Source organism: Triturus cristatus, chromosome 4_1 (assembly GCF_964204655.1).
Source record: "Triturus cristatus chromosome 4_1, aTriCri1.1, whole genome shotgun sequence".
Taxonomy (NCBI): Eukaryota; Metazoa; Chordata; class Amphibia; order Caudata; family Salamandridae; genus Triturus; species Triturus cristatus.
Window position 1 is genome coordinate 139392496 of NC_140585.1, and position 12078 is coordinate 139404573.

Genomic DNA, 12078 nt, shown 5'->3' on the forward strand with positions numbered 1-12078 from the left:
AATATATCAGTACCTCATGAAAGAGTGTGAGCATCATGCTCAATTGGGCCGGAAAGTACAAGCTTGAAACTGTGGAACAGGAGAAGTAGTTCTTAATATTATTTATTGAAGGAAAACGGGATCGTTTAAAAAAAATATTTATATGTTTCATTGTTATTTTATTTGAACAGGCAGTGGTCCATAGGACCAATGCCTGTACATAAAATGCTTGTTTTGAAACATTCTCAAAGGGGAAGAGGTTTTTACGGGACGCCTTATCCTTTCGCAGATTGGTTACCACAATCACCGAGATGGTGGTGAAGTATGATTGTTTTGGGCCAAACGATGGACGAAAAACATTTCTACATACCACTGCAATTTGGTATTTGGAAGGTACACCCAAATGTCCCTTTCAAGTACCATCAATTTAATATATCAGAAAAGGCCATTTTGTGTTCGAAAATGACCTGAGTCTTCGAGCCAGCCTTTTTTCATCTGCAACGAGGGTTCATACATTTTGCACGTAGGCAGAGGTTTTAAGGAGAAATTAAATAGTTTCTACGTTGCACAAGAATGAAGTGCTTTAAACAAACACATATTTTGTATGCACAGAGGAGAGGAGGAATATATGTAAGACTGAGGACACATGTTAAATGAGAAATAGATTGACTGCAGCGCTGCCGAGTATACTATGCCATTTCTTTAGTGCGCTACAAGGAAGCACCAAACTGTATAACAAAGTTTTCAATTGTTTTCATAGTCATTCTCTTTGTTTGAAGCTGTGAAAGGAAGAGCCGGATTCCAAAATAAATCAATGATGTTTCAGAAAGTTCCCACGCCCTGTGTAAAAATGCATTTATTCCCAGGTTTTGAGCAGTGACACTGTAATGCTAATAAAGTATAAGATCCAACTGAACACAGACTCTGTCAATGGTGATCCAAAGGGACTTTATGAAAGATCCTAGCTACAAACACCAGAACCAAAATAGGTTTAGGGGACAACCGGATTTGAACCAGGGACCTCTTGATCTGCAGTCAAATGCTCTACCACTGAGCTATATCCCCAACTGTTTTCAAAGATCAGAATGACAATATAACAGTACATCATGAAAGAGTGAGAGGCTCAAGCTCAGTTGGGCCACAAAGTACGAGCTTGAAACTGTGGAAAAGGAGAAGTAGTTCTTAATATTATTAATTAAAGGAAAACAGGATCATTTAAAAAACAAAATGTATATGTTTAATTGTTATTTTATTTGAATAGGCAGTGGTCCATAGGACCAATATCTGTAATTAAAATGTTTGTTTTGAAACATTCTCAAAGGGGAAGAGGTTTTTACGAGACTACTTATCTTTGTGGATTGATTACCACAATCACTGATATGGTGGTGAAGTATGATTGTTTTGGGCCAAATTACGGTGAAAAAACATTTCTGCATACCACTACAATTTGGTATTTGAAGGTACAACCAAACACCCCTTTCATGTACCTTCGATTTAATACATCAGAAAAAGCTATTTTGTGTTCGCAAAGGGCCTGGTTTCTCAGACCAGCCTGCTTGCACCTGCAACTAGGGTTCGTACATCTTGTACGTGGGCAGCGTATTTTAGTAGAAAGTAAATAGATTATGCATTGCACAAAAATGAAGTGCTTCAAACAAACACATACTTTGTATGCACAGAGAAGAGGTGGAATACATGTAAGACTGAGGACACAGGTTAAATGAGGAATAGATTGACTGCATTGCTGCCCACTTTTCTATGCAATTTCTGTAGTGCGATTGAAGGAAGCACTAAACTGTAAAACAAAGTTGCCAATTGCTTTCATAGTCCATTCCCTTTGTTTGGTGCTGTGAAAGGAAGAGCCAGATTCCAAAATAAATCAATGCTTTTTCAGACATTTCCCATACGGAATACCGAGCCCTGTATAAAAATGCATTTACTCTCAGGTTTTGAGCAGTGACATTGTAATGCTGTTAAAGTGTAAGATCCAAGCGAACACTGACTCTGTCAATGATGATCCAAAGGGGTTTTATGAAAAGTCCCAGCTACAAACACAAGAACCAAAACAGGCCAAGGGGACACCTGGATTTGAACCAGGGACCTCTTGATCTGCAGTCAAATGCTCTACCACTGAGCTATATCCCCACCTGTTTGTGAGAGTCGGAATGAAAATATTTCAGTACCTCATGAAAGAGTGTGAGCATCATGCTCAGTTGGGCCGGAAAGTACAAGCTTGAAACTGTGGAACAGGAGAAGTAGTTCTTAATATTATGTATTGAAGGAAAACGGGATCGTTTAAAAAAAATATTTATATGTTTCATTGTTATTTTATTTGAACAGGCAGTGGTCCATAGGACCAATGCCTGTACATAAAATGCTTGTTTTGAAACATTCTCAAAGGGGAAGAGGTTTTTACGGGACGGCTTATCCTTTCGCGGATTGGTTACCACAATCACCGAGATGGTGGTGAAGTATGATTGTTTTGGGCCAAATGATGGACGAAAAACATTTCTACATACCACTGCAATTTGGTATTTGGAAGGTACACCCAAACGTCCCTTTCAAGTACCATCAATTTAATATATCAGAAAAGGCCATTTTGTGTTCGAAAATGGCCTGAGTCTTCGAGCCAGCCTTTTTTCATCTGCAACGAGGGTTCATACATTTTGCACGTAGGCAGAGGTTTTAAGGAGAAATTAAATAGTTTCTACGTTGCACAAGAATGAAGTGCTTTAAACAAACACATATTTTGTATGCACAGAGGAGAGGAGGAATATATGTAAGACTGAGGACACAGGTTAAATGAGAAATAGATTGACTGCAGCGCTGCCGAGTATACTATGCCATTTCTTTAGTGCGCTACAAGGAAGCACCAAACTGTATAACAAAGTTTTCAATTGTTTTCATAGTGATTCTCTTTGCTTGAAGCTGTGAAAGGAAGAGCCGGATTCCAAAATAAATCAATGATGTTTCAGAAAGTTCCCACGCCCTGTGTAAAAATGCATTTATTCCCAGGTTTTGAGCAGTGACACTGTAATGCTAATAAAGTATAAGATCCAACTGAACACTGACTCTGTCAATGGTGATCCATAGGGACTTTATGAAAGATCCCAGCTACAAACACCAAAACCAAAATAAGTTTAGGGGACACCCGGATTTGAACCAGGGACCTCTTGATCTGCAGTCAAATGCTCTACCACTGAGCTATATCCCCAACTGTTTTCAAAGATCAGAATGACAATATATCAGTACATCATGAAAGAGTGAGAGGCTCAAGCTCAGTTGGGCCACAAAGTACGAGCTTGAAACTGTGGAAAAGGAGAAGTAGTTCTTAATATTATTAATTAAAGGAAAACAGGATCATTTAAAAAACAAAATGTATATGTTTAATTGTTATTTTATTTGAATAGGCAGTGGTCCATAGGACCAATATCTCTAATTAAAATGTTTGTTTTGAAACATTCTCAAAGGGGAAGAGGTTTTTACGAGACTACTTATCTTTGTGGATTGATTACCACAATCACTGATATGGTGGTGAAGTATGATTGTTTTGGGCCAAATTACGGTGAAAAAACATTTCTGCATACCACTACAATTTGGTATTTGAAGGTACAACCAAACACCCCTTTCATGTACCTTCGATTTAATACATCAGAAAAAGCTATTTTGTGTTCGCAAATGGCCTGGTTTCTCAGACCAGCCTGCTTGCACCTGCAACTAGGGTTCGTACATCTTGTACGTGGGCAGCGTATTTTAGTAGAAAGTAAATAGATTATGCATTGCACAAAAATGAAGTGCTTCAAACAAACACATACTTTGTATGCACAGAGAAGAGGTGGAATACATGTAAGACTGAGGACACAGGTTAAATGAGGAATAGATTGACTGCATTGCTGCCCACTTTTCTATGCAATTTCTGTAGTGCGATTGAAGGAAGCACTAAACTGTAAAACAAAGTTGCCAATTGCTTTCATAGTCCATTCCCTTTGTTTGGTGTTGTGAAAGGAAGAGCCAGATTCCAAAATAAATCAATGCTTTTTCAGACATTTCCCATACGGAATACCGAGCCCTGTATAACAATGCATTTACTCTCAGGTTTTGAGCAGTGACATTGTAATGCTGTTAAAGTGTAAGATCCAAGCGAACACTGACTCTGTCAATGATGATCCAAAGGGGTTTTATGAAAAGTCCCAGCTACAAACACAAGAACCAAAACAGGCCAAGGGGACACCTGGATTTGAACCAGGGACCTCTTGATCTGCAGTCAAATGCTCTACCACTGAGCTATATCCCCACCTGTTTGTGAGAGTCGGAATGAAAATATATCAGTACCTCATGAAAGAGTGTGAGCATCATGCTCAGTTGGGCCGGAAAGTACAAGCTTGAAACTGTGGAACAGGAGAAGTCGTTCTTAATATTATTTATTGAAGGAAAACGGGATAGTTTAAAAAAAATATTTATATGTTTCATTGTTATTTTATTTGAACAGGCAGTGGTCCATAGGACCAATGCCTGTACATAAAATGCTTGTTTTGAAACATTCTCAAAGGGGAAGAGGTTTTTACGGGACGCCTTATCCTTTCGCGGATTGGTTACCACAATCACCGAGATGGTGGTGAAGTATGATTGTTTTGGGCCAAATGATGGACGAAAAACATTTCTACATACCACTGCAATTTGGTATTTGGAAGGTACACCCAAACGTCCCTTTCAAGTACCATCAATTTAATATATCAGAAAAGGCCATTTTGTGTTCGAAAATGGCCTGAGTCTTCGAGCCAGCCTTTTTTCATCTGCAACGAGGGTTCATACATTTTGCACGTAGGCAGAGGTTTTAAGGAGAAATTAAATAGTTTCTACGTTGCACAAGAATGAAGTGCTTTAAACAAACACATATTTTGTATGCACAGAGGAGAGGAGGAATATATGTAAGACTGAGGACACAGGTTAAATGAGAAATAGATTGACTGCAGTGCTGCCGAGTATACTATGCCATTTCTTTAGTGCGCTACAAGGAAGCACCAAACTGTATAACAAAGTTTTCAATTGTTTTCATAGTGATTCTCTTTGCTTGAAGCTGTGAAAGGAAGAGCCGGATTCCAAAATAAATCAATGATGTTTCAGAAAGTTCCCACGCCCTGTGTAAAAATGCATTTATTCCCAGGTTTTGAGCAGTGACACTGTAATGCTAATAAAGTATAAGATCCAACTGAACACTGACTCTGTCAATGATGATCCAAAGGGGTTTTATGAAAAGTCCCAGCTACAAACACAAGAACCAAAACAGGCCAAGGGGACACCTGGATTTGAACCAGGGACCTCTTGATCTGCAGTCAAATGCTCTACCACTGAGCTATATCCCCACCTGTTTGTGAGAGTCGGAATGAAAATATATCAGTACCTCATGAAAGAGTGTGAGCATCATGCTCAGTTGGGCCGGAAAGTACAAGCTTGAAACTGTGGAACAGGTGAAGTAGTTCTTAATATTATTTATTGAAGGAAAACGGGATAGTTTAAAAAAAATATTTATATGTTTCATTGTTATTTTATTTGAACAGGCAGTGGTCCATAGGACCAATGCCTGTACATAAAATGCTTGTTTTGAAACATTCTCAAAGGGGAAGAGGTTTTTACGGGACGCCTTATCCTTTCGCGGATTGGTTACCACAATCACCGAGATGGTGGTGAAGTATGATTGTTTTGGGCCAAATGATGGACGAAAAACATTTCTACATACCACTGCAATTTGGTATTTGGAAGGTACACCCAAACGTCCCTTTCAAGTACCATCAATTTAATATATCAGAAAAGGCCATTTTGTGTTCGAAAATGGCCTGAGTCTTCGAGCCAGCCTTTTTTCATCTGCAACGAGGGTTCATACATTTTGCACGTAGGCAGAGGTTTTAAGGAGAAATTAAATAGTTTCTACGTTGCACAAGAATGAAGTGCTTTAAACAAACACATATTTTGTATGCACAGAGGAGAGGAGGAATATATGTAAGACTGAGGACACAGGTTAAATGAGAAATAGATTGACTGCAGCGCTGCCGAGTATACTATGCCATTTCTTTAGTGCGCTACAAGGAAGCACCAAACTGTATAACAAAGTTTTCAATTGTTTTCATAGTGATTCTCTTTGCTTGAAGCTGTGAAAGGAAGAGCCGGATTCCAAAATAAATCAATGATGTTTCAGAAAGTTCCCACGCCCTGTGTAAAAATGCATTTATTCCCAGGTTTTGAGCAGTGACACTGTAATGCTAATAAAGTATAAGATCCAACTGAACACTGACTCTGTCAATGGTGATCCATAGGGACTTTATGAAAGATCCCAGCTACAAACACCAAAACCAAAAAAGGTTTAGGGGACACCCGGATTTGAACCAGGGACCTCTTGATCTGCAGTCAAATGCTCTACCACTGAGCTATATCCCCAACTGTTTTCAAAGATCAGAATGACAATATATCAGTACATCATGAAAGAGTGAGAGGCTCAAGCTCAGTTGGGCCACAAAGTACGAGCTTGAAACTGTGGAAAAGGAGAAGTAGTTCTTAATATTATTAATTAAAGGAAAACAGGATCATTTAAAAAACAAAATGTATATGTTTAATTGTTATTTTATTTGAATAGGCAGTGGTCCATAGGACCAATATCTCTAATTAAAATGTTTGTTTTGAAACATTCTCAAAGGGGAAGAGGTTTTTACGAGACTACTTATCTTTGTGGATTGATTACCACAATCACTGATATGGTGGTGAAGTATGATTGTTTTGGGCCAAATTACGGTGAAAAAACATTTCTGCACACCACTACAATTTGGTATTTGAAGGTACAACCAAACACCCCTTTCATGTACCTTCGATTTAATACATCAGAAAAAGCTATTTTGTGTTCGCAAATGGCCTGGTTTCTCAGACCAGCCTGCTTGCACCTGCAACTAGGGTTCGTACATCTTGTACGTGGGCAGCGTATTTTAGTAGAAAGTAAATAGATTATGCATTGCACAAAAATGAAGTGCTTCAAACAAACACATACTTTGTATGCACAGAGAAGAGGTGGAATACATGTAAGACTGAGGACACAGGTTAAATGAGGAATAGATTGACTGCATTGCTGCCCACTTTTCTATGCAATTTCTGTGGTGCGATTGAAGGAAGCACTAAACTGTAAAACAAAGTTGTCAATTGCTTTCATAGTCCATTCCCTTTGTTTGGTGCTGTGAAAGGAAGAGCCAGATTCCAAAATAAATCAATGCTTTTTCAGACATTTCCCATACGGAATACCGAGCCCTGTATAAAAATGCATTTACTCTCAGGTTTTGAGCAGTGACATTGTAATGCTGTTAAAGTGTAAGATCCAAGCGAACACTGACTCTGTCAATGATGATCCAAAGGGGTTTTATGAAAAGTCCCAGCTACAAACACAAGAACCAAAACAGGTTAAGGGGACACCTGGATTTGAACCAGGGACCTCTTGATCTGCAGTCAAATGCTCTACCACTGAGCTATATCCCCACCTGTTTGTGAGAGTCGGAATGAAAATATATCAGTACCTCATGAAAGAGTGTGAGCATCATGCTCAGTTGGGCCGGAAAGTACAAGCTTGAAACTGTGGAACAGGAGAAGTAGTTCTTAATATTATTTATTGAAGGAAAACGGGATCGTTTAAAAAAAATATTTATATGTTTCATTGTTTTTTTATTTGAACAGGCAGTGGTCCATAGGACCAATGCCTGTACATAAAATGCTTGTTTTGAAACATTCTCAAAGGGGAAGAGGTTTTTACGGGACGCCTTATCCTTTCGCGGATTGGTTACCACAATCACCGAGATGGTGGTGAAGTATGATTGTTTTGGGCCAAATGATGGACGAAAAACATTTCTACATTCCACTGCAATTTGGTATTTGGAAGGTACACCCAAACGTCCCTTTCAAGTACCATCAATTTAATATATCAGAAAAGGCCATTTTGTGTTCGAAAATGGCCTGAGTCTTCGAGCCAGCCTTTTTTCATCTGCAACGAGGGTTCATACATTTTGCACGTAGGCAGAGGTTTTAAGGAGAAATTAAATAGTTTCTACGTTGCACAAGAATGAAGTGCTTTAAACAAACACATATTTTGTATGCACAGAGGAGAGGAGGAATATATGTAAGACTGAGGACACAGGTTAAATGAGAAATAGATTGACTGCAGCGCTGCCGAGTATACTATGCCATTTCTTTAGTGCGCTACAAGGAAGCACCAAACTGTATAACAAAGTTTTCAATTGTTTTCATAGTGATTCTCTTTGCTTGAAGCTGTGAAAGGAAGAGCCGGATTCCAAAATAAATCAATGATGTTTCAGAAAGTTCCCACGCCCTGTGTAAAAATGCATTTATTCCCAGGTTTTGAGCAGTGACACTGTAATGCTAATAAAGTATAAGATACAACTGAACACTGACTCTGTCAATGGTGATCCATAGGGACTTTATGAAAGATCCCAGCTACAAACACCAAAACCAAAATAGGTTTAGGGGACACCCGGATTTGAACCAGGGACCGCTTGATCTGCAGTCAAATGCTCTACGACTGAGCTATATCCCCAACTGTTTTCAAAGATCAGAATGACAATATATCAGTACATCATGAAAGTGTGAGAGGCTCAAGCTCAGTTGGGCCACAAAGTACGAGCTTGAAACTGTGGAAAAGGAGAAGTAGTTCTTAATATTATTAATTAAAGGAAAACAGGATCATTTAAAAAACAAAATGTATATGTTTAATTGTTATTTTATTTGAATAGGCAGTGGTCCATAGGACCAATATCTCTAATTAAAATGTTTGTTTTGAAACATTCTCAAAGGGGAAGAGGTTTTTACGAGACTACTTATCTTTGTGGATTGATTACCACAATCACTGATATGGTGGTGAAGTATGATTGTTTTGGGCCAAATTACGGTGAAAAATCATTTCTGCATACCACTACAATTTGGTATTTGAAGGTACAACCAAACACCCCTTTCATGTACCTTCGATTTAATACATCAGAAAAAGCTATTTTGTGTTCGCAAATGGCCTGGTTTCTCAGACCAGCCTGCTTGCACCTGCAACTAGGGTTCGTACATCTTGTACGTGGGCAGCGTATTTTAGTAGAAAGTAAATAGATTATGCAGCACAAAAATGAAGTGCTTCAAACAAACACATACTTTGTATGCACAGAGAAGAGGTGGAATACATGTAAGACTGAGGACACAGGTTAAATGAGGAATAGATTGACTGCATTGCTGCCCACTTTTCTATGCAATTTCTGTAGTGCGATTGAAGGAAGCACTAAACTGTAAAACAAAGTTGCCAATTGCTTTCATAGTCCATTCCCTTTGTTTGGTGTTGTGAAAGGAAGAGCCAGATTCCAAAATAAATCAATGCTTTTTCAGACATTTCCCATACGGAATACCGAGCCCTGTATAAAAATGCATTTACTCTCAGGTTTTGAGCAGTGACATTGTAATGCTGTTAAAGTGTAAGATCCAAGCGAACACTGACTCTGTCAATGATGATCCAAAGGGGTTTTATGAAAAGTCCCAGCTACAAACACAAGAACCAAAACAGGCCAAGGGGACAACTGGATTTGAACCAGGGACCGCTTGAGCTGCAGTCAAATGCTCTACCACTGAGCTATATCCCCACCTGTTTGTGTGAGTCGGAATGAAAATATATCAGTACCTCATGAAAGAGTGTGAGCATAATGCTCAGTTGGGCCGGAAAGTACAAGCTTGAAACTGTGGAACAGGAGAAGTAGTTCTTAATATTATTTATTGAAGGAAAACGGGATCGTTTAAAAAAAATATTTATATGTTTCATTGTTATTTTATTTGAACAGGCAGTGGTCCATAGGACCAATGCCTGTACATAAAATGCTTGTTTTGAAACATTCTCAAAGGGGAAGAGGTTTTTACGGGACGCCTTATCCTTTCGCGGATTGGTTACCACAATCACCGAGATGGTGGTGAAGTATGATTGTTTTGGGCCAAATGATGGACGAAAAACATTTCTACATACCACTGCAATTTGGTATTTGGAAGGTACACCCAAACGTCCCTTTCAAGTACCATCAATTTAATATATCAGAAAAGGCCATTTTCTGTTCGAAAATGGCCTGAGTCTTCGAGCCAGCCTTTTTTCATCTGCAACGAGGGTTCATACATTTTGCACGTAGGCAGAGGTTTTAAGGAGAAATTAAATAGTTTCTACGTTGCACAAGAATGAAGTGCTTTAAACAAACACATATTTTGTATGCACAGAGGAGAGGAGGAATATATGTAAGACTGAGGACACAGGTTAAATGAGAAATAGATTGACTGCAGCGCTGCCGAGTATACTATGCCATTTCTTTAGTGCGCTACAAGGAAGCACCAAACTGTATAACAAAGTTTTCAATTGTTTTCATAGTGATTCTCTTTGCTTGAAGCTGTGAAAGGAAGAGCCGGATTCCAAAATAAATCAATGATGTTTCAGAAAGTTCCCACGCCCTGTGTAAAAATGCATTTATTCCCAGGTTTTGAGCAGTGACACTGTAATGCTAATAAAGTATAAGATCCAACTGAACACTGACTCTGTCAATGGTGATCCATAGGGACTTTATGAAAGATCCCAGCTACAAACACCAAAACCAAAATAGGTTTAGGGGACACCCGGATTTGAACCAGGGACCTCTTGATCTGCAGTCAAATGCTCTACCACTGAGCTATATCCCCAACTGTTTTCAAAGATCAGAATGACAATATATCAGTACATCATGAAAGTGTGAGAGGCTCAAGCTCAGTTGGGCCACAAAGTACGAGCTTGAAACTGTGGAAAAGGAGAAGTAGTTCTTAATATTATTAATTAAAGGAAAACAGGATCATTTAAAAAACAAAATGTATATGTTTAATTGTTATTTTATTTGAATAGGCAGTGGTCCATAGGACCAATATCTCTAATTAAAATGTTTGTTTTGAAACATTCTCAAAGGGGAAGAGGTTTTTACGAGACTACTTATCTTTGTGGATTGATTACCACAATCACTGATATGGTGGTGAAGTATGATTGTTTTGGGCCAAATTACGGTGAAAAATCATTTCTGCATACCACTACAATTTGGTATTTGAAGGTACAACCAAACACCCCTTTCATGTACCTTCGATTTAATACATCAGAAAAAGCTATTTTGTGTTCGCAAATGGCCTGGTTTCTCAGACCAGCCTGCTTGCACCTGCAACTAGGGTTCGTACATCTTGTACGTGGGCAGCGTATTTTAGTAGAAAGTAAATAGATTATGCAGCACAAAAATGAAGTGCTTCAAACAAACACATACTTTGTATGCACAGAGAAGAGGTGGAATACATGTAAGACTGAGGACACAGGTTAAATGAGGAATAGATTGACTGCATTGCTGCCCACTTTTCTATGCAATTTCTGTAGTGCGATTGAAGGAAGCACTAAACTGTAAAACAAAGTTGCCAATTGCTTTCATAGTCCATTCCCTTTGTTTGGTGTTGTGAAAGGAAGAGCCAGATTCCAAAATAAATCAATGCTTTTTCAGACATTTCCCATACGGAATACCGAGCCCTGTATAAAAATGCATTTACTCTCAGGTTTTGAGCAGTGACATTGTAATGCTGTTAAAGTGTAAGATCCAAGCGAACACTGACTCTGTCAATGATGATCCAAAGGGGTTTTATGAAAAGTCCCAGCTACAAACACAAGAACCAAAACAGGCCAAGGGGACAACTGGATTTGAACCAGGGACCGCTTGATCTGCAGTCAAATGCTCTACCACTGAGCTATATCCCCACCTGTTTGTGTGAGTCGGAATGAAAATATATCAGTACCTCATGAAAGAGTGTGAGCATAATGCTCAGTTGGGCCGGAAAGTACAAGCTTGAAACTGTGGAACAGGAGAAGTAGTTCTTAATATTATTTATTGAAGGAAAACGGGATCGTTTAAAAAAAATATTTATATGTTTCATTGTTATTTTATTTGAACAGGCAGTGGTCCATAGGACCAATGCCTGTACATAAAATGCTTGTTTTGAAACATTCTCAAAGGGGAAGAGGTTTTTACGGGACGCCTTATCCTTTCGCGG

At 38.8% G+C, this 12078-nt stretch overlaps 8 non-coding genes across 8 annotated transcripts; all 8 read right to left on the reverse strand.

The window, feature by feature from the left end:
* Nucleotides 1-972: 972 nt before the first annotated feature.
* On the reverse strand, nucleotides 973-1044 carry TRNAC-GCA (transfer RNA cysteine (anticodon GCA)). Its single transcript has one exon. It is a non-coding gene; the product is annotated as a tRNA-Cys (tRNA).
* A 1008-nt stretch (nucleotides 1045-2052) lies between these two features.
* TRNAC-GCA (transfer RNA cysteine (anticodon GCA)) lies at nucleotides 2053-2124 on the reverse strand. Its single transcript has one exon. It is a non-coding gene; the product is annotated as a tRNA-Cys (tRNA).
* A 997-nt stretch (nucleotides 2125-3121) lies between these two features.
* Nucleotides 3122-3193, reverse strand: TRNAC-GCA (transfer RNA cysteine (anticodon GCA)). The gene has a single exon. It is a non-coding gene; the product is annotated as a tRNA-Cys (tRNA).
* A 1008-nt stretch (nucleotides 3194-4201) lies between these two features.
* TRNAC-GCA (transfer RNA cysteine (anticodon GCA)) lies at nucleotides 4202-4273 on the reverse strand. Its single transcript has one exon. It is a non-coding gene; the product is annotated as a tRNA-Cys (tRNA).
* Nucleotides 4274-5270: 997 nt separating this feature from the next.
* TRNAC-GCA (transfer RNA cysteine (anticodon GCA)) lies at nucleotides 5271-5342 on the reverse strand. The gene has a single exon. It is a non-coding gene; the product is annotated as a tRNA-Cys (tRNA).
* A 997-nt stretch (nucleotides 5343-6339) lies between these two features.
* Nucleotides 6340-6411, reverse strand: TRNAC-GCA (transfer RNA cysteine (anticodon GCA)). The gene has a single exon. It is a non-coding gene; the product is annotated as a tRNA-Cys (tRNA).
* A 1008-nt stretch (nucleotides 6412-7419) lies between these two features.
* TRNAC-GCA (transfer RNA cysteine (anticodon GCA)) lies at nucleotides 7420-7491 on the reverse strand. Its single transcript has one exon. It is a non-coding gene; the product is annotated as a tRNA-Cys (tRNA).
* A 3144-nt stretch (nucleotides 7492-10635) lies between these two features.
* TRNAC-GCA (transfer RNA cysteine (anticodon GCA)) lies at nucleotides 10636-10707 on the reverse strand. The gene has a single exon. It is a non-coding gene; the product is annotated as a tRNA-Cys (tRNA).
* Between the last annotated feature and the right edge of the window lie 1371 nt (nucleotides 10708-12078).